A 19,369-nucleotide genomic window follows, 5' to 3' on the forward strand; every position below is an offset into this window, starting at 1 on the left:
TAGGTGAAAGGTGCAGTGTGGGCGAGGGACATGTGGAAGGCTTAGGGCTCCAACAACTCACATTTCCTAGTATTGCCAAGACACAGCAGTTGTCTGTGAGGTCTTCAGGCTTGCAGCAGCTATTTGGGACTATAAGCTTTGATGCCTAACCAAGGGTACTGTCCCAGCACAGAGCACTGTAGCAAGCAGCTGGTGGCAGGGTAGGCTAATATAGCTGGCGAAGGTGGCCATAGTGAGCTGCATACTGGCTGTATTCTGCCCTGTACTCCACAGCTCCCCTGCCTGTCACAGCAACCATCAATTCCAGATGATTCCCTAGAAACTGAGAGCTCTAGGGAAGACCTAGGTGCAGAACCAGCTGTATAGCTTGCAGGATCTAATTCAACATAAAAATGCTGGACTCCTTGTTCAAAAAGTATTAACAACTTCAAGGAGGTAACAGCAGAGCATTAAACCAAGCATGAGACTGTTCTAGTGTTCAACTCCATGTGTTAAGTGCCCAGGAAGTTGGTTCTGCCTAGCTTTTTATTCATCACCTTGTGGTTGCTCAGTAAATACTCTTTCAATGAATGAGTTTGAGTTTCTCCAGCAACTCTGGATTAGGAGTCTCAGGGTCCTGGGGAAAGCCTCTTTCCAGAGTGAAGTAACAGCTTTCCCCAGGAAAGAGGCTTTCCCCAGGAGATGAGAGATGAGGAGAGGAAGAGGGAGAGGAAGGGGGTCTCATGTACTACATACCAGCATGAGAATGCAGGTTCACCAAGAGGTTCTTCTATTGGGGCCAGTGTCTGGGGCAGGATTCACTGAGAAGGGGACATTTCAGTGGGGTCTGGATGGATGAGCAGTATGTTGACAGGCAGAGAAGCAAGGGGAAGGGCATTCCAGGTAAAGCAAAAACTCCCAGCCGCTGGAATTTGGCAACAGCCTATCTTCCTAGAGCAGGGTGCATGTGTGTTTGGGGGACATGGGGTGGGGCCGGAAAGTTAGTTTGTAGCCAGAGAGTGGGCATGAAGGGCCTTGTGTAGCAGGTTGTAGGTTATCCTCAGCCTGAACGCCTTGGAAGGCCTTTGAAGATTTATTTAAAGCTCTATTAAACATGTATATTCAATGCTTTTTATTATATAAGCATTTATGCCAACAGAAGAATATATAGAAGAGACAGAAAAGTGTAAGAAGGACAAAATCCCCTGAGTTAACAGCTGGAGTGGACCTGGATGTTGCAGGTTCTAGGATGTCAACCCACACCTCTCTCCAGTGGGCCCTCAAGGTTCCAGTCTGATTCCCCTCCGTTAAAGAAATGCTGGGCTCTGCAACCTGTTAACATTCTGGAAGCAGGACAAGAGGCTTAGGGGGACTCGGGAACAGAGTGGCCCAGATGGCCTGACCAGTTAGGTAGGCTAAGTCAGCCGCAGCCCCGCCCTCGCGGCCCAGGCTCCCTGGCCACCTGAGGTCTCCTCCGGTGGTCCCGGACCTCCCTGCGTGGCGCGTGCAGATACCGGACGGAGGGCGCCCAGGGGGTGGCGGCCGCAGCGCGGGCTCCCGGGCGCCGCCTCCCCTTCTGCGCCGCCGCTGCCGGAGGTTCCGGGCGGGGAGAGTCAGGCGGAGCAGTCCAAGGGACGGGCGGCTACCTGACAGCTGTGAGCCAGGCGGTGGCGTTGGCAGCTAGGAGGGAAGGCGGTGACTACCGAGGTACGGCGGAGGACGGTAAAGGGGTGGGCGTCTTCCCAGACCCCTTTGGCCGGTGCTGTGCAGCCCGGGAGGATGGCACGTCCTGCCTGCTTTCCCCGAGGCAGCCAAGTGAGCAAGTGTGTGTGCAGCACATGGGGTTCCTGGGAGGTCCAGCTGGAGACTGTGCTCCGGGCGGCAGCAGCTGGGGCCTGACCCCTGTCCTCAGGCCGGGCCAGGCCCCTGCTCCCTTCCCTTAGATATCCCTGTCACAGAAAGCCCTGAGAGGACTGAAGGAGGGCTGAGATCAGGAAGGGACCTCACAGATCCTTTGGCCAATCCAGCCTTTTCGTTTTCCAGAGTGAAGTGACTGGCCCAGGGTCACAGGTCTAGAAACCAGACCTCCTCACTTGCAGGTCAGTGCTAGGAGCTCCTGCCATGTGGGTCAGGACAGCAACACGACTGTTGCCATGTGTAGAAACAAAGAACTGGGAGAGACAGAGTCTGAAAGTCAGAAAGAGCGAGCCTCCCAGAGCAAAGGAAGAAGCTCAGGAAATGAGCTGCTGCTGGGACTGTACTTCCTCCCTGGCCCCCCGGTGCTGTGGTCTGGCGCGTGACTCAGCCAGCCTTGCCAACTCTGGCCCAGGTATGAGAGTGTGTGAGTGTGTGTATGAATGCACGGGGACGTGGTGAATATAGCTGAGCGTGTAGGAAAGCCCTCAAAATCCGTATGTCTGTTCACTTATGATGAACTTGTTGGGAACCTGCCCTGTGTTTGGGTCTGAGGGGGATACCAGAAATACTGAATGAATTAGCTTTGTGTTACTCCAGAGGGCAGAAAGGACCTATGGGTGGAAGTCCCCAGGGATGATGGAGTTCCACAGAAAGAACTTGACTCTTGAGATAGTGAGTTCTGTGTCTCTGGAAGAAGCCACCCCATAATAGAGAATCTTCTTATTAAGGATATGGGCATAGGGGTATGAAATAGGACAGCTTACTCCTTATAGAATCAGAATTGTAGAGTGAGGGGCCAGGGTTCATGTCCCTTTTCGGTAAAATCACCATGCACTCATCCTCTTTGGGTGGTGTGTGCCCATAAGAGCTACCCTCTGCATATTTTTGAATGATAACTGGGACACTTCTCAGATGACCTGCAGTCCCTTTGCCTTTCAGTACTCTACTATAAGAGGGATGAATGCCATGAGTCTAGGGGACTTTGGAGGAGGGAGGTCACTTCTGGAAGGAGTGATCAGGATGGCCTTCTGGAGGTGGCACTTAGGCTGTGCCTTGGGGAGGAGACTAGGACATTTCTTGGGGAGGGATGCCTGAGCAGGGTCATGGAGGGTGTGTGTCTAGGAATAAGGGGAAATGTAGTGGCAATGTGGTGAGAATGTTGGTTGGGACCAGACAGCTGGAATTTTGGGAACTGTGGTAAGGAATGGTGGAAGGCCTGGAGCATTAGCCTGGGGAACTTGAACTTCATTATTAGTCCTGGGGATATTTTTATGGGAGGAGGAATGGTGTTACTGGGGCTGGGTTCAGAAGAACTTGGCATTTGGAGCAATATTTAGGATGCACTAAAAGGGAAGAAAGCTGTGGGATGAGAACCTGGGAAGAAGATTGCGGTGGCCATGTGGGGCTGAATAGGGCTGTTGGGAATGGAGAGGAAGGGGCACGACCAGAGACATTGCTAAAAGGCATGTGTGTCGGGGGAAGAAATGGGCCAGGGCCCATGGCAGGACATTATCACACATGATTTCATTTAATCCTCCCAACAGCCTTCTGAGGAGATTATTATTTCTACAACTTTTGTAGAGGAGGAGACTGAGAGTCAGAGGTTGAATAACTTGTCCAAGGTCACACAGCTAATAGGTGGTAGGGCAGGGATTTGGACCCAGAGACAGATGGAATAGCTTCAGTCTGGTAGCTGAATAAATGTCAGAGACCAGAGCAGAGGGGAGACCATGGTGATGGAGATTTGGGTTCCATTGCTGGGCAGGGAACCCCAGGAGTGTGGTCAGTTTTGGTGGGTGATTGGAAATGTGCGAGCCTGTGATGGCATCACGCACGGGGACAGGGCCTGTGCGGCCGCTAGTTCTGCATCCCCTGCCTCAAGCCTCCTTGCTGTGAATTAGCTGAGTGTGCTTTCTGAGCCTGTCGGCTGCTGGGATGCTGGAAGGCAGCTGGGAGAAGTTGTGCTGAGGGAGTGTGGGGGGGAATCCCCTGGTATCTGTCACTGAATTCGCATCACTCCCTTGCTTTTCTCCCGTCTGGAACAATTCTGTATTCTGTCTCAGTGCAGAGGGGACTCATTAGGCTAGAGTTAGTTCAGGTTATCATATTGTCCAGGTTTGGTTCCCTCCTTTACTTCTGTAAAGGGCTAGGAGGCCCTAAAGATGTGGTTGCAGACTTGTGGAATTCCACAAGTGCAGTTTCAGGAGCCAAAGAAGAGGCCAGGGCCTCTTACAACATCATTGCATCCAGTGATCGAGGGACAAGTGTGCCCTGCTTTATAGATGGGGAAACTGGGACTTCAGAAAATCATGGCCCTTCGCCAGTGGTTAGTGAATAGCAGAGAGGAGATCAAACGTGGGTTCCCGACTCCCAGGTTTTGCTCTCACCTCTGCTATGTGGGGAGGCAGCTGCTTGGAGAGCAGCCTCTGGCCTCTCCCATAAAATAGCCCTGGGGGTGGTTTTTATAGATAGGCTCCAGCATTCTGTGGACCATTTCAAGCTCTTATTCTTTTTTCCCCTCTTAAATAATACAAACTCATGCATATACCCGAAATGGCACATTATTTCTACGCATACGTCTAGTAGCCAGGTAATTTCTTTGACATCTCAAATTGTTTCCTTTCTCTAAGAGAAATCTGGTAAGGCATAGTTTAGTTAGAGAGCCAGAAAGTGTCCCACCCAAGTGTGCAGGGTCAGCGCACAAAAGGGACTGTGTGTGCACTCACGGCCCCCTCAGGCACTGACAGGGAAGACCCAGGGAGGGAGGGTGGCTATGGGAGAAGGGGAAGGACAGAGAGAGACAAAGTGAAGAAAAAAGGAAAAACTGAGTTTATGGCACAGGCACTTTAGTAGCATGAGAAGAACTATCCTGGGGCCATACACTTCGGAAACCTGGCTCCCCGGTACTCAGAGGCAGCACAAAGCAGGGAGATAACCAGGTGGACAGAAAAAAGGACAAGAGCCAGTCAGCCTTAAAATTTATTGTGCAACCTGTTCACTTGTGAGAGAGGAAGGGAGAGTATTAATAATGATGCTGGGACAACAGGCATAAGCCAGGACGTCCCGGGCACACTGGTCATCCTCAGGACAACTGAGACCTTGTATACCTTAAGTGCCAGACATGCGTTTGCTTGTTTAAGACTCACCACAAACCAACTGGGTAGGCACCTGCTATCATCCCCATTTTATAAAACAATTAATAGAGGGACAGGCAATATCATACCCATTAATCATCTGGCCAGTAAATGGAAGAAGTGGGATTTGAACCAGGCAGTTTGGCTATGACTGTGCCTATGCCTTCAGCATGGCATTATGCTGGCCCCCTACTCAATTGCCCTCATCTCGGACTCCAGAGTGACCTTTTGGGTCTTTGTTTCCCATTGGAAGCTACTCCCAATGGCCAATTTAGGATGACTTCATCTGCACGACAAATGAGTTTGTGGTTGAGGCTGAGGTGCTACACCTTGTTCAAACCAGCCTTGGCTTCAGGTCTGGTTCATTCTTACCTGGTACCCACTCCACCCTTTCAGATTAAGTCACATATGTGGATGTATGTACTGGGTAGAACCTAGAAAGACCCTTTTGAAGGCAGGCCATTGTTGGGAATGGGTTCCTAAAGGCCCTTGTCTGCTGGGGGTAACTAGAGGGATCACTGCCTGATGGACAAATTTGCATACAGGGTCTCTCCTAGCTTGAGGAATGTAATTTTGTTTTGTGACAGATTCTTTTGCAGATAGTGCATTCCCTTCATCATTTTGTTTTGGCTCCCAGCCCTGGCTTTCTCTGAATGTCAGCAGGGCTTGCTTATCCGGCCTGCTTGTTGACACATCCGGGATGGGCCAGCCAGGGGAGGCGTATGCAGGGGCAGAGCCTGACAGTGGGCGATGCTCCAGGCCTTTCTAGGAGATGCAGGGAGGTTGGAGCAGACAGGTTTCACATGTGGTCCAGAGTCCAAGGGCCTCTGTTCCCACTGAACCTGTGTTGAAGACCCCTTATACACAGAGTAGAGATGCCCTGCTCAGGGCTGGGGAAAATGTGTGGCTAGGTCAGAGAACTCATGGTAGGGAGGGAACTGTGCCTCATGCAAGAGATCTCTGGCACGGGGCTGGATTGGCTCAGTGCCCAGCCCTCAGCTCTGAGTGCTCTGCTGGATCTGTGCAGTTCTGTGTCCTGTTGGGCTTAGAGGAAAGGTGAGAAGGGCAAGACTTAACACACATGCTGTGAGTGTGCCAAGACCCGATGGAACCAGCTCTGGGACCTCCCTAAACTACATTTGTGTTTCTGGACAGGCAGCTTCCTTAACTCCCTTTTAATCTTACTGTAGCACAGGGGAAGTAGGAAGGTGGCTACAATGGCTCAATTACCAGTGCAGACAAGAGGAATATCTCCTATTCCCTGGGCAATCAGCTTATTTTCACTTTATTTACTTTAGCGATTGCTCAGTGTTGAGCTCCAGGATTTGCAGCTGGCCCAAATTTTCCTGGTAAATGCATGCAGCTTTGCCACATTGAATCCACGTCAGCGCACACCCTCCGTGCTGGCATGTGAGGTCAGGTTGGTGGTGATGTAGAGAGGGAGATCAACTTCCTGCAGCCCCACCCTGATCACACACAGAACTTCAGGGACTTTCTTCCCACTGTACCTAGAGGCCAGATGCAAAGGCTGTACCAGGGATGGCTGACGGCTTGGCATAAAGAAACTCAGTCCTTATTACAGACTTGTGGGATAGGCATTGTACTATTATTATCATTCTCCCCAGTTTACAGATGAGGTTTGTAGAGGTAGAGTAACTTGCTGAAGGTCATACAGCTATTAAGAGGCCAAGCTGGAATTCGGACTTGGGCAGCCTTGGTCCCAGGGGCATGTCCTCAACTATTCCTCAGCCTGCCCGTCCAAATGCTGAGATCAGGGTCCAATTCTGCAACCGGTTGTATGTCCTCAGGCTTCACTCTCTAAATCTAAGTTTCTTCTCCCTTCAGGGAAATGGGAATAATTACCTGCCAGTCCATCTCAGGTGAGCACAATGGTGTGAAAAGGGACTGTGGTGAAGGCTTCCCTTGTCTTATTGGTCATGGTAACTTGATCTGTTGAGAGCTTGCTCTTAAGTTCTGTAGTCCAGGGTCCTCCTTCGCTTGTTGGTCTTTGTCAGCATGCCAGTCTTAGACCAAAACTCTCCAAAGGGCTGGGAATAGACTCTGTCACCTAATCAGCATCAGTGCTTACTGTGCCAGTTCAGGTCCCAGGGGATCTGGTTTAAGAAGAGAGGGTGTGATCTCTTCAGCCAGAGGGATGAGCTGAAAAGATAACCAAGGATGTTGGAGTTTATAGATAAGCAGAGTCAAGGGTATTTCTTGTGGCTTCACAGAGGAGGTGGGATTTGAGCTGAACTTAGAAGAGTGGGCTGACTCTGGACAGGCAGAGAGGGGAGAGGACGCATCGAAGGTGGGGTCTGTGACACAGCACAGAGCACAGTGCACAAAGCATGTTGGTGGATGGCAAGAGGGTCCTCCTCCTTGGAGGCTCACCTAGTAGTCTGGGTCACCAGCTCACTTTGTCCAGCCTCTAGGGTCTTTCAAGGACTGGGAAGTGGGGGATGGTCATCTGGTAAATGCTGCTGGGTCTCTGTGTGGTCAGGCCCAGGCCACGAGCATTTGCAGCCACAGGTCCTTGGAGCACAGGGACAGCCCTTTACTCCCTTGGCATGGAGGTACTAGGTTGGCATGCCCTTCTGGGGATATGAATGAGGTCAGAGAGGTCATGGCAAAGGGGGTTAGAGACACTGGCCAGAGTCTTCAGCCAGGGTTTGTTTTTCTGTGGAGAAGGAGGAAGTGGATTGTCAAAGCTACTCTTTTTATAACCTGCACAGGAGTGAAAGTGAGAGGCTCTCCTCCCAAAGGCAAGGGTTTTCTAAACAGGACAGCAGCACCACTGTCCCCAGATGGGAACACTGAGGGGGAGAGGAAGAGGTCCTTGGAAGTTTCATTTATTTTTATTTTTTTAAACAAGTCTTTCTTTTTTTTTAAAGATTTTCTTTATTTATTTTTAGAGAGGGAAGGGAGGGAGAAAGAGAGAGAGAAACATCAATGTGTGGTTGCTGGGGGTCATGGCCTGCAACCCAGGCATGTACCCTAACTGGGAATCGAACCTGCGATGCTTTTGTTCGCAGCCCGAGCTCAATCCGCTGAGCTATGCCAGCCAGGGCTGGAAGTTTTATTTTTTTCATATAAATTATGGCCAGAAATTACTATCGGGAGATACCATCTAGAAAGATGAATTGTCCTGCATAAGAATCTCAAGATCTTTCTCTGGTGTCATGGTCATGGTATGTCACGGACACCGGCCCCCAGTGTCCGCAGAGTTATGGATGAGACAAGATACATTCACATGGACTACTGAGCCCTGTGGAGGAAAAGGGGCGGCATGGCTAATCTCTAAAGAGGAGAGTGCACCGACCCTTGCCTTGACAAGCTTTTATTGGCTTTCAGTTTGCCCAGGAATACAGATAAAGCTCATTAGTCATTGTCAGGCAGTAAGGATCAAACAATAGATAGCATACAAAGAACTACCAGGGCCTATTCTGAGTCAGGGTCTGTTAGCTAAAGGGCTACAAAACTTTGGGAAACAAACTTGTTTCCTGCTCTGACTCTTATCATTTAATTGAGAGCATTCTTAGGAAAGCAGTTTTCTCAAGAGTTTATGTATTCTTTCTTAGGCCTGATCACCCAGGGAGCCTGCCCTTTCCAGCACAGGGCTGTACTGCCATCTTTCATTTTTTCAGGTTTAAGTCAGGCAGGGGAAGTAAGGCAGCCAAGAGATTAGGAGACTTCTTGCAGATAGAATGAGGACTCGAGCTATGTCAAAGCCAAGGGGTGAGGGTCCATCACCTCCTTTTGCTATAGCCCCCAAAGTCCTTCCCTGAGGCCTCCACATGATCGTGCCTGTCTTAGGTTGTCCCTCCCTTGAGGCATCTTACCTGTCATTAGCTAACCAATCAAGCATTGGGGGCCAAGCAGGGTGAAGTAAAGGGAGCAGAGGTGGTGCCCCTGCCAGGAAGATAAGCTTTGTCTCCTTAGTGGCTTATGGTCCAAAGGTCGCTCATTCAGCCTTAGCCATGGTGGTGAGGGGAGGGGGTGTTTACAGCTTCTGAAATCAGGCGGGGTGGTTCCCAACAGTGGTAGCTTTTGGTTTTCACATCTTCTGGGAGCTTGAGTTAAAAAGACATGCTGGGTAAGTATTGGCTCCATGTGGTGGAGATCTTGACTCACGGGCCTTCAGGCTGGGGCTTTGGTGCACCAACCCTGCCTGCCCTGGAGAAGCCCACAGATAGAAGGCGAGTCCCATTTTTCTTTACACTATTTTTGTTCTAGTGTCTGAAGTGACCTGAGAGTTGGGTTTTCAGGTATTGTTTTGTTTCTGAACTTTTTTATAACTTGGTCTTTTTTTTATTGCAGTAAAATACATGACAAAATTTATAATTTTAACCATTTTTAAGTGTGTAGTTCAGGGACATTAAGAACATTCACAGTGTTGTGCAGCTACTACCCCCATCTCCAGAACTTTTTTAATCTTCTCATCTAATGGGCTTGGTTTGAACCCTGGCTCCAAAGATCACTACAGCTTCACTCTGTCTTAGCGTCCTTAGGCACAGTGACCTCACCATCAGAGGCCCTCTCTACTTGGGCCACCTTTCTGTTTCTGTTTCTTGTTACCTTCTGGTTTTTAATTCTCTGCTTCAGCCAAAGAAGCTTCTGTGAGTCTGCTAAGCACTTTATGCAGCACTTTGTACATCTCTCCCAATGGTCCTATAAGGTGGTTATACTATCCGCCCCTTGCCGATGAGGAAGCCACATCAGAAATGTAACATGCCCAGGGCCATAGTAATTTCAGAGCCTGGATTTGATTCTGGACTCTTTGATCCTTCCACAACATCCGTCTGGATGGGAATGCCATTGTGTAGAGTCAAGCACTGCCAGACCTGCCTCATATACTGGTGTCTACTCCAGAAGGTTTCTAGGATCTCCATGGATTTGGGTATATGTTATATGAGCCCTCTTCCATTAGGATTCTTACTTGGAGCCTTTAGACAAAAAGGATTTGCTTGAAAATAGCTTATTACATACTATAGATAAACTGCTAAAGGAGTTTACAAAACTGCTCAATTAAGCTATTCAACTAATTACACATGTACTGCAGAAGTGCAAGTTTAGCCTTGACCATGGGTCCTTCTCCAGGCAGAGAGATGTTCAGTCTTCTCTGGCCAGCAGGGGCTTGGTCACTATGTTTCTTGTTCTTGGTCATGATCATGTGCTTTCCTGTCCCTCTCGCTGTCTTGCTGTAGCGTGACTGCATTTACCCAAGGCAAGGTGTGTTACTCCTAGCGTGTGGTTGTCCTGTCTGCAAATGGCTAGTTCTATTTCCTGTTTCTCTAGCAGGCATTCTTTCTAGCATTTTAATCTTCTGCAGTATGTCTCCTTGGCACATTTCTTGTGGCTTGTCATCACCCTCTTTATGGACTGTACAAGCCCCTGCTATGTCCACCCATACTCAGGTTTTTGGGGCTTATCTTTGGTGCTTGGGGTTCCAGCTTCAGTAGATGTGGCTTAACTCTACGAATGAAGTCAGTGCTGAACAGACATTCACACAGGCCTCATGCATAATACAATAACTTAGGGAGTACCACCATGTGCCAGGCACTATTTCTAATCTAGGACTTAACATTTCCATTTTACAGATGAGGACACTGAGGCTCAGAAAGTCTAAAAAAATTGAGTTCACACATTTAGTTGTGGTAGAAATACTTACATCACAGACACTTCATCCATGCCATTGATCCCTCTTCACCAGACTGACTTTCTACAAAGGGCTGACCCCTGGATTGTGGAGACTGCTTGATAACAGAGCTCTGTTAACACACCTGTGAAATGGGAGCATAATCCCCTGACACCAATTTAGGTGACCTGTCTCAGGCACAGGCCAGTCAGAAATAGAGGGGTGGGGCCAACTATAATTTCTTTAAAAAAAGTCTACTATAGAGCTTCTTTTTAAGGAATGCAATTTTAGTGCATTGAACCACAGCTTGAATTCGAAACAAAGACACAAAAAGAAACTGCTAAATGAAATGAATGCTAATGAAAAAAATTACTAGGCCTTCATTATATAATCACACATTGCAAACAAAAACATTTTTTTAAACACAGAAGCTCCACTTACTGGAGTTAGAAATAGATTAAAAATCTCTAATTTGTATTGAATAGCAGTCATATTACACCACATACCACATCTGAATTTTCTAATACTTTAGGGATAAATCAATGTGGTTTTATTGAATGTCAATGGCAGAAAAAAACAAAACCAAAAAACCTTCTCAAAAACCAAAATGGGTCAACAGATACTTATTGAACACCTGGTCTGTGCCATGCATTGTCCTGGACGAAAAGAACGAAGGCTATAGTACTTCCTTTGATGCATATATGACTATTGCCAAGGGACTAGGACCACTGGTTATGTGCTCTAGAAGGAAACCAGCAATGGAGAAGGCTTAAGTAGGCAGGTGTAGGTAAGAACAGAGCTGGGCCTTCCAGCATGGCAGAGTTTGGATGGTAGGTAGTGACAGGGAGCCCTGGGAGGAATGTTCCATGAGTGTCCTTAAGTTCATTTTAACAGACCATGTCTGTGGACCAGACTGTGTGGAAATTAAACCAGTGAAGTTCTATCCATATCATAAGTTATGCCTCTAACCTAGCAACATTTCTAAGGGTTACTTCCTTCCACACTGGCCTCCACCAACTCAGTTTACCATCTAAAAGATGTGAGGAGCCAGAATGTGATTCTGGCCTTTGATCCTCCTCTTCAATGTAGACAGGAATGTCCTGTAGAGTCAAGCATAGCAGGTCCTGCCTGGGCATGTGCTTGTCTACTTTGAGAAGTTTCTAGGATTTGCTTGAATGTGTGTTATATGGACTGTGCTCCATTAGGGTAGAGATAGTATTTAGAACTCTGTGGAAGGTGCTGTGAGGCTGTGGAGTAGAAGCAGGCACAGCCAACCTCAGAGATTCACCCTCTTTGTACAAAGTTATTTACCAGGAAAGCCAACCAAAACAGAAGCCCAGGTGATAACTTTTTGACCAACGGGCTCATCATTGAATTCTTTCATGTCTGCTGCCTGATTTATTTTCAGTCTGGTTATAGGGCCAAAGGTAGATTTTCCCAGTTTACCATGCCAGAGGCCTGGTAACAGTGGTTAGTCTCATCCTCTCTGCCCCTTCCTGCCTTGGTTCCTGACTTCTTCGCTCTCTGTGCCACCGTCCCGTGCTGTTTGCAGCCTGCCAAGCCTCCCAGGCTGGAGTGGCACAGAAGCACTTTAGAAAGAGATGTTAACTAGCACAGTGATGGTGACAGCTGACTGTCTTGCCCTCACTCAGAGAACACGTATATCCATTCCACTGCTGGTGGCAGTTAGCCTGTGAACTCCAGGCTGATTGGGTCTAATGAGTGCTCCTGAGTGTATTTTCTTGTTCTGGGCTAGGACAGAAGCTGAGTGACTAAGTCATGCCTCATGTCCTCCTACCCTGCTCCATCTGAATGCAAATGCCAACCTGATGGAAGTTCTGATGCTGGCCTCATAAGACGCAGTTCTCCTAGGACCTGGCCCAGAAGCCAGGCCACAGACGGATTGACCACGGAGCTCAGACAGAGCAGTGTGTTCGGCAGCAGGCTCCTGGCAGGAAGGGCTTCCCCACTTGTCCACTGTGGGCCTCAGCTGCCTCATGGATAAAACAACTGCCCTTCACATCTCTTAGGCATGTCATAATGTAGAATGAAATGGTGACAATGCAAAAGTACTTTAAAAGATAAAGCATTTTAAATGGGGGCTGCTTATATTTTTTGCAGTATTAGTTTCCATCCATTCATCGGGTTGGACTAAATTAACCATTTGCTTTGTAGGCCATTATAATAAGTCTATGGGGTGTCAGCTCAGGCCTTAGTGCCCTTTACCAATAGGGTGAGCTGCATGGTCTTGTTAGGGCATTAAGGCCTGGCCTGTGTCCTGAGTCCAGAGCTCTCCAGTCTGCCAAGCAAGACACTTAGGCAGATTGGTGGCTGGGGAGCCAGGGCACTGCTTCTATCAAAAATAGCATGGGGACACCTGCAAATTTAGTGGGAATTTAAGGCTTTGTTGTCATCAGAAACAATCCACAGTGTGTCCTGATATCCAGAGCTTCTGCCCTTCCTTTGTAAATATTTGCCCAGGGATGTGGAGAGTGAAGGTAAGCACAGATAGGAAAGGCTGGAGGATGATGTCAGCAAGTGCAGATGGATGTGGTCAACATCTGTCAACTGACTTAGTGTAGGTTCAAGTCAACTTTCATTCACTGGGTACCACCCTGAGCTACCAGATGGGACTATTATTATCATTGTTAATGTAGAGGTGAGCAACTTAGAAGCTAAGCACTTGCTCACAGTCACAAAGCTAGTAAGTATAGAATCCAAATTCAAATGCAGGCACTTGAGTTACAGAGTCCATGCTCCTAACAGGGTAAGTTATGCAGTTGACTCTTGAACTGGACAGGTTCAAACTGGGCAGGTCCACATATACACAGACTTTTAAATCCTCATGCAATGTTTTATTGATTATTTTTAGAGAGAGAAGACTCAGTGAGAGAGAGAGAAACATTGATGTGAGAAACATCAATTGGTTGCCTTCTGTAAATGCCCCAAGGGGATTAAACCTGCAACCTACGCATGTGTCCTGACCAGGAATCGAACATGCAGCTGGTATATGGGATGCACCAATCAACTGAGCCACCTGGCCAGGACTGTAAATGAATTTTTCCCAGACTTTTTAAAGATTTTTTTTTTTGGACAGAAGGGAAGGGAGGGAGAAAGAGAGGGAGAGAAACATCAATGTGTGATTGCCTCTCACACCCCCCCAAATGGGGACCCAGCCTGCAACCCAGGCATGTGCCCAGGCTGGGAATTGAACCAGTGACTCTTTGGTTCACAGGCTGGTACTCAACACTAGCCACATCAGCCAGAGTTAAACAGGTTTTATTACACAGAAGGGATGGGGCTCAGTCCTTGGCTGCTGCCTTCCTCATGGCTGCAAGGACATTGTTCAGCTCCTCTCTCTTCCTCTTGGCACGGATGTGTGTCCCCACCCTTTTCTTGATGAATTTCAAGGCCTTCTTGTCCTTAGAGGTCTTGAGCAGTTCCATGGCATGCTGTTCACAGGGGTGAGCAGGTGAGAGCTACTTGGTGATGTGGACCCCGGCTGATGGGGTCCGCCACATTGTGGATGAGACACGAGACATTCACATGGACTACCAAGTCCTGTGGAGGAAAAGGGACAGCATGGCTTTTCTCTCAAAGGGAGCAAAATCCGTGGCCTCTGCCATGACTGGCCTTTATTGGGTTTCTTGGCGCATTACAGATAGTCCTCATTTACTATGCACAGGTTCGCTTTAGGTGGTTACCTTTTATAGAAAACAGAGGAGCCAATGCCACTAATCACATCACAGAAGAGGGGTATTTGCAAATGAAAGGGGAAAAGTAGTTGAACCAGTTACACTCATTGTTGGAAGGTTTAGCATGGATTTTAGGAAGTTACAGTAAGCACTTGCTGTCTCAATTCAGGGTGAGGGAGTTTTAGCAAGAGCAAGACTCAAAGTGGCCTAGGTACATTGCAGGCCTGATTCCCCACAGGAGAACCTATCCATGGACATGGGTCCTGTGTATCTCTGAGTGGGAGCTGGACCCACGCCATGCAGAACAGTCTCCTACATCTTGGCCATGTGGCTGACACTCCCACAGGACATGCACACTGGAGCTTGTGAGCACAGAGGAGAGGCCCAGGAAGACCCAGGGTGGTGGGACCGGAGGGGGGCAGGGCTTTCCCAGGTGCCTCAGAAAAGACACTGATTCTTGAAAGAAAGAAGACTGTGAGTGAAAGAAAACAGACCTTGAGCAGAAAAGAGTGAGGGAGGCAGATATTCATCTCCAAGGCTATGAGTAATGATAGAAGTAATAATAAACTATGCTGGCAGCTACCATTTCCTGAGCACTTACAATGAAGCAGACACTGTTTTTAGTGCTTTCTGAGTATTAACTCACTTAATCTTTCCCCAAGCCTATGTGGTACCTCATTATTAGCCATTGTTATGGAAAGGTAAACTGAGGTATGGAAAGGTTAAGTGATACAGGAAGTGGGCAGTGCTCCTGGGCTCCCACTCTCTACCAGTCTACACAGGCATTTCTCACATGAGTCACAAGAACCAGCCATGCCTGGGAACCTGTTAAAAGTCCATATTAGGCCTCATTTCTGACTTACTAAATCAGAACCTCTGCAGGTGAAGTTCAGCATTTTTTTATTTGAACAAGGCTTGTACATGATTCTGATGTCCTCTTATGTTTGAAACCCCCTGCTCAGCACTATAAATGTGTAATGAGAAGGAACAGAACATCAGAGGAATACACATGGTGGACAAAAGAGAAAAATGCAGTAGATGTGAAGAACCTTACATATCATCTAAGGAGGATGGGCTTCGTTGTACAGGCATTAGGGATAAAGGTGGACGTGAAGCTGGAAGTGGCATGATGAAGCTTTTCTCTTTGGGCTGAGATCTCTGGCATTAATGCTAGGAATGGACCAGAGGAGAAGGAGGCTGGAAGGAGGGACCCCAGTAAGAGGCAAGGCGATGGTGAAGACCAGCAACAGCAGGGACTGCCCAGAGGTTGAGGCAGTGCGGAGAAAGGAACAGGCACAGATTCAAGAGACAGAGTGAAGTAACAGTTGGGCATGGCATACGGAGCTGGCTGAGGTATCCAAGATGATGCCAGGGCTTCTATCTTCAGAGGTTACCTCTGTGGTGAGACTAGCCAGATTGGCAACAGCAATACTGGAAGAGGAGCAAGATTGGCAGAGAGGACACTTGGTTCCATTTGGAAAGTGTGAAGACTGAGGTGTCTGGGGGACATTGAGATGAAGATATTTCAGAATGTAAGGAGGAAGGAGGATCTGGTGCTCAAGGGTTAGGTCAGGGCTAGATATTGTAGGTTTGGGGCTCACCAGCATAAATGTGATGGCTGGAACCATAGGCAGGACTAAGACTGCTCACAGACTCTAGGGGAAAAAGTGAAGGCTGGAATCATGCAGGACGCTAACGTGGAAGTGGCAGCTGGAGCAAGACAGCAAAAATGGCTCAGAGACAGAGCTTAGAGAGACAAGAAAACAAAGGAATGATATTTCAGAATCAAAGGAAGAGGAAAGTTGGAGAATGCTTAAAGAAATAGAGGGTTTCAAATGTGGAGGCGTCAAGTATAAAGGCTGAGAAAAAACACTGAATTAACAATGAAGAGGCCACGGGTGAACTCAGGAAGAGCAGTTCCAGTGAAGGGATGGGGGCAAAAGCCAGATTCACTCATAGATTTGTTCTCTGAATGAACAACATCTACTACATGTCAGGCTTTGTGCTTTGTGTCAGGGATATTGTGACAAGCAGGACATACATGAACCAACTTTTATCAGGTAGTGGGGAGGACAGGCAAGGAACAGAAACTACAGAAACAATTGTGGGATCACAACTGAGGTAAGTGCTCTATGAAGACACGAAGACATATAGAATGCTTGTGATAGGGAGCTCAGCAACAAGACTTACAGACAGAAGATGAGGGGAAGGAAGGGACATTTCAGTGGCATCCCACAAGATGAGTAGGAGTAAGAAAAGGAAATAGGATGAAGGATGCTCTTTGGAGAAGGAATGGCAGGCGCAGATATCCTCAGGGAGAAAGAGCTTGCATGAGTTCAGGAAATAGAAGGAAGCCAAGAGGCTAAAACAATTTTACCACAGCAGGTAAGGTTACAAAACCAGGCTTTGTGGGCCAGGTTAGGGATCTGGGACTTCACTGAAGCCGTCATAGGAAATAACCTAAAAGTTTGGGAGAGACATGATCTAATTTCTATTTTTTAAAAAAGAGGATTTTGGCTGCTGTGGGGATTTAATTTAGAAGGTAAGGGAGAGGTAGGGAGTCGATACATTAAGATCAATTAGGAAATTATTACATTTCAGGCAAGAAATGGTAGTGTACTGAGCCAGGGTGGTGGCAGGTGGGTAGGTATAGGTGAGCAGACTCTAGAGCTATTTAGGAGGTGGGGTCAGCAGGACTGAGAGACTGGGTGTGGTTGATGGGGAGGAGAGGTTGAGGTCAGCCTGGACTCCGAGGTCCCCCTACCTCTATTCTGAATACTCCCAGAAGACTACTGGGATGGAAGAACATGTACCCTGCATTCCAAGTAGAGATACCATCAAGCCCCAGTGGCTCTGGTAGGGCTCACACCAGCACCTAGGGAACAAGTCTCAGGAGGCCTTCCTCTCCTAAGGGGCCTCTAATCCCTTGGAGATAAAATGATTCCTTCCAACAGGAAGGTTCCTGAAAATCTCCTCCTCTTATTTTGTCATGCCATTTGTGGTGTCAGGTCCTCTGGGGGTAGGGTGCCAGCAGAAGAAGTCTCCATGGCCCTGCCACTCTGGGGGCAAGCCACACTGTGAGTGGCTTCTCACTAAGGCACCTCATGCACTGTTCAGGGTGTTCATAACATGCCTTCAATACAGTGTGGGCAATTCTAGGTCCTAAGGGCCTACCTCCATTTGATTACTTTTCCCTCTCATCATTTTATCAATTTTAAATAAATATGCTAGACTTTTATTTCCAGCAGTATGGCAGGCTAAGCACTTAGATTGACCCTCCCACTGAAAAAAAACTAAAGATCTTGAATAAAATATTAAAAAAACAAGAACAATGTTTTCAGCACTGATGAGCTGACAAGAAAGAAAGGAACTACTGACCAGGGACTTCTTCAGATAATAGAATATCCAGGTTCTGACTATAATAATGACTATAATGTAATTATTACAGTTAAAGACAAGCTTGCAAATATGTGTAGGCAACAAAGAAAAATCTTGAAGAATAACCAAGATGATTTTTTAAATGAACCAAAGAGAATTTTCAGGAATAAAAATTAAATAGCTGAATTACAAACTATGGACAGACTTCATAGCATGTTAGAGACAGTCTGAAAAAGAAGTAATGAGCTAGAAGCTACATCTAAATCAATTAACCAAAATGCTGCACAGAAAGACAAAGACTCAGAAAAATATGAAAGGGCTTATTGAGACATGAAAAATAGTGTCTAACATGTCTATTTGGAGTCCCAGAAGGAGAAGAGAGAGAGTGAGAGCATTTGAATATATAATGGCTAAGAATTTTACACAAGTAAGGGAAGATACCAAAAATATACATATTCAAGAATGTCCATGAGGCCCAGGAATAATAAATAGAAAGAAATCCACCACCAGGTATGTCTCAGTGAGATTGCAGAACACCAAAGACAAAGATAGTACCTTAAATGCAGCCAGAAGGAAAAGACAAGTTACCTTTCAAGCCAGAAAGTGGCAGAAGACCTTCAACATGCTAAAAGAATGTTAAACGTCATCTGAGAATTCTACACCTAAATGCCCTTTAAGTATAAGGGAAATGCAGGCATTATCTGCTGAACAAAACCAGGAGAGTTTGCTGTAAGAAGACCCTCATCAAAGGATGTTTTTAAAAAGATGTATTTCAGACAGAAGGAAACAGATTCTAGACAGAAGATCTGAAATCAAAGAAGGAACTAAGAAGGAAATGAAAATGTATTTTTTCAGTCTGCTGTTGAAGAAATAACAGAGGTTTGGAGTCAGGCCTATTTATAGTCATATCTTGCTGTGGTTTGTTACCATCTAGGATACTTGAATCCACTTATTTAAGCTTTCAGAATCATGATATACTAATCTTAAAAATTAATGTAATAAGTGCCATTTATGCAAGGTTTTTGTGAGGAATACAAGAGCAAGCAATATATAATGCTCTCAGTATAGCTTCTGCACCTAGGTTCAAAATAGATGTTAATTTCTTATCATCAAAAATTAATGAATAAACAAGTAAATAAGATCTTGTGAGCATCAAAGAATTCCCCCCTCTGCTTCAGGTGGAAGATAAAATTCTGGCACTCTTTCATATTGTGTGAATCTGTAACTACAGAGCTGATGTTTAGTGATTGCTTTCTTTTCATATTTTCAATGTCAAGCCTCACATCTTTCAAACAAAACATTTATGATTTCTTTATTCAAAAAACACTGCACATGTATACACAAATGCCAGAACTATACTCTGGATTCCAGTTAGACTCACAATTCTAAAAGAATTTGTGTTCACAGTTTGATAAGGTCATAAAATACACATTGGCTCATCCACAGGTTCAAAATGGTCTCTCCTGCCCCTCCTCCCCAAGCATCTCCCCCAACTGAGAGATAGAAGCAGACAAAGATGCCTCAGACACAGCTTCTGAACCCCAATACCCATGCTGAGACACCCTTCCCAGCTCCATCCTTAATCCTCCATTTCATTAAGGATAAATAAGTCAAAGCAGTAAAAAGCAGCT

General features: G+C 46.9%; 1 protein-coding gene across 6 annotated transcripts in view; it reads left to right on the top strand.

The window, feature by feature from the left end:
• Nucleotides 1-1,559: 1,559 nt before the first annotated feature.
• Nucleotides 1,560-19,369, top strand: part of CRACR2A (calcium release activated channel regulator 2A) — a 162,228-nt gene continuing 144,418 nt past the window's right edge. For 5 of the 6 annotated variants that reach the window (XM_045830547.1, XM_045830543.1, XM_045830544.1 and 2 more), the window contains exon 1: nucleotides 1,608-1,794. The gene's annotated coding sequence lies outside the window, so the exon portion shown is untranslated. Of the gene's footprint in view, nucleotides 1,795-19,369 lie in introns of all 6 variants that reach the window. The other variant, XM_045830542.1, reaches the window with a different exon arrangement.

Source organism: Phyllostomus hastatus, unplaced genomic scaffold (genome assembly GCF_019186645.2).
Source record: "Phyllostomus hastatus isolate PE091 unplaced genomic scaffold, TTU_PhHast_1.1 phas_contig_152, whole genome shotgun sequence".
In the NCBI taxonomy this organism is placed as follows: domain Eukaryota; kingdom Metazoa; phylum Chordata; class Mammalia; order Chiroptera; family Phyllostomidae; genus Phyllostomus; species Phyllostomus hastatus.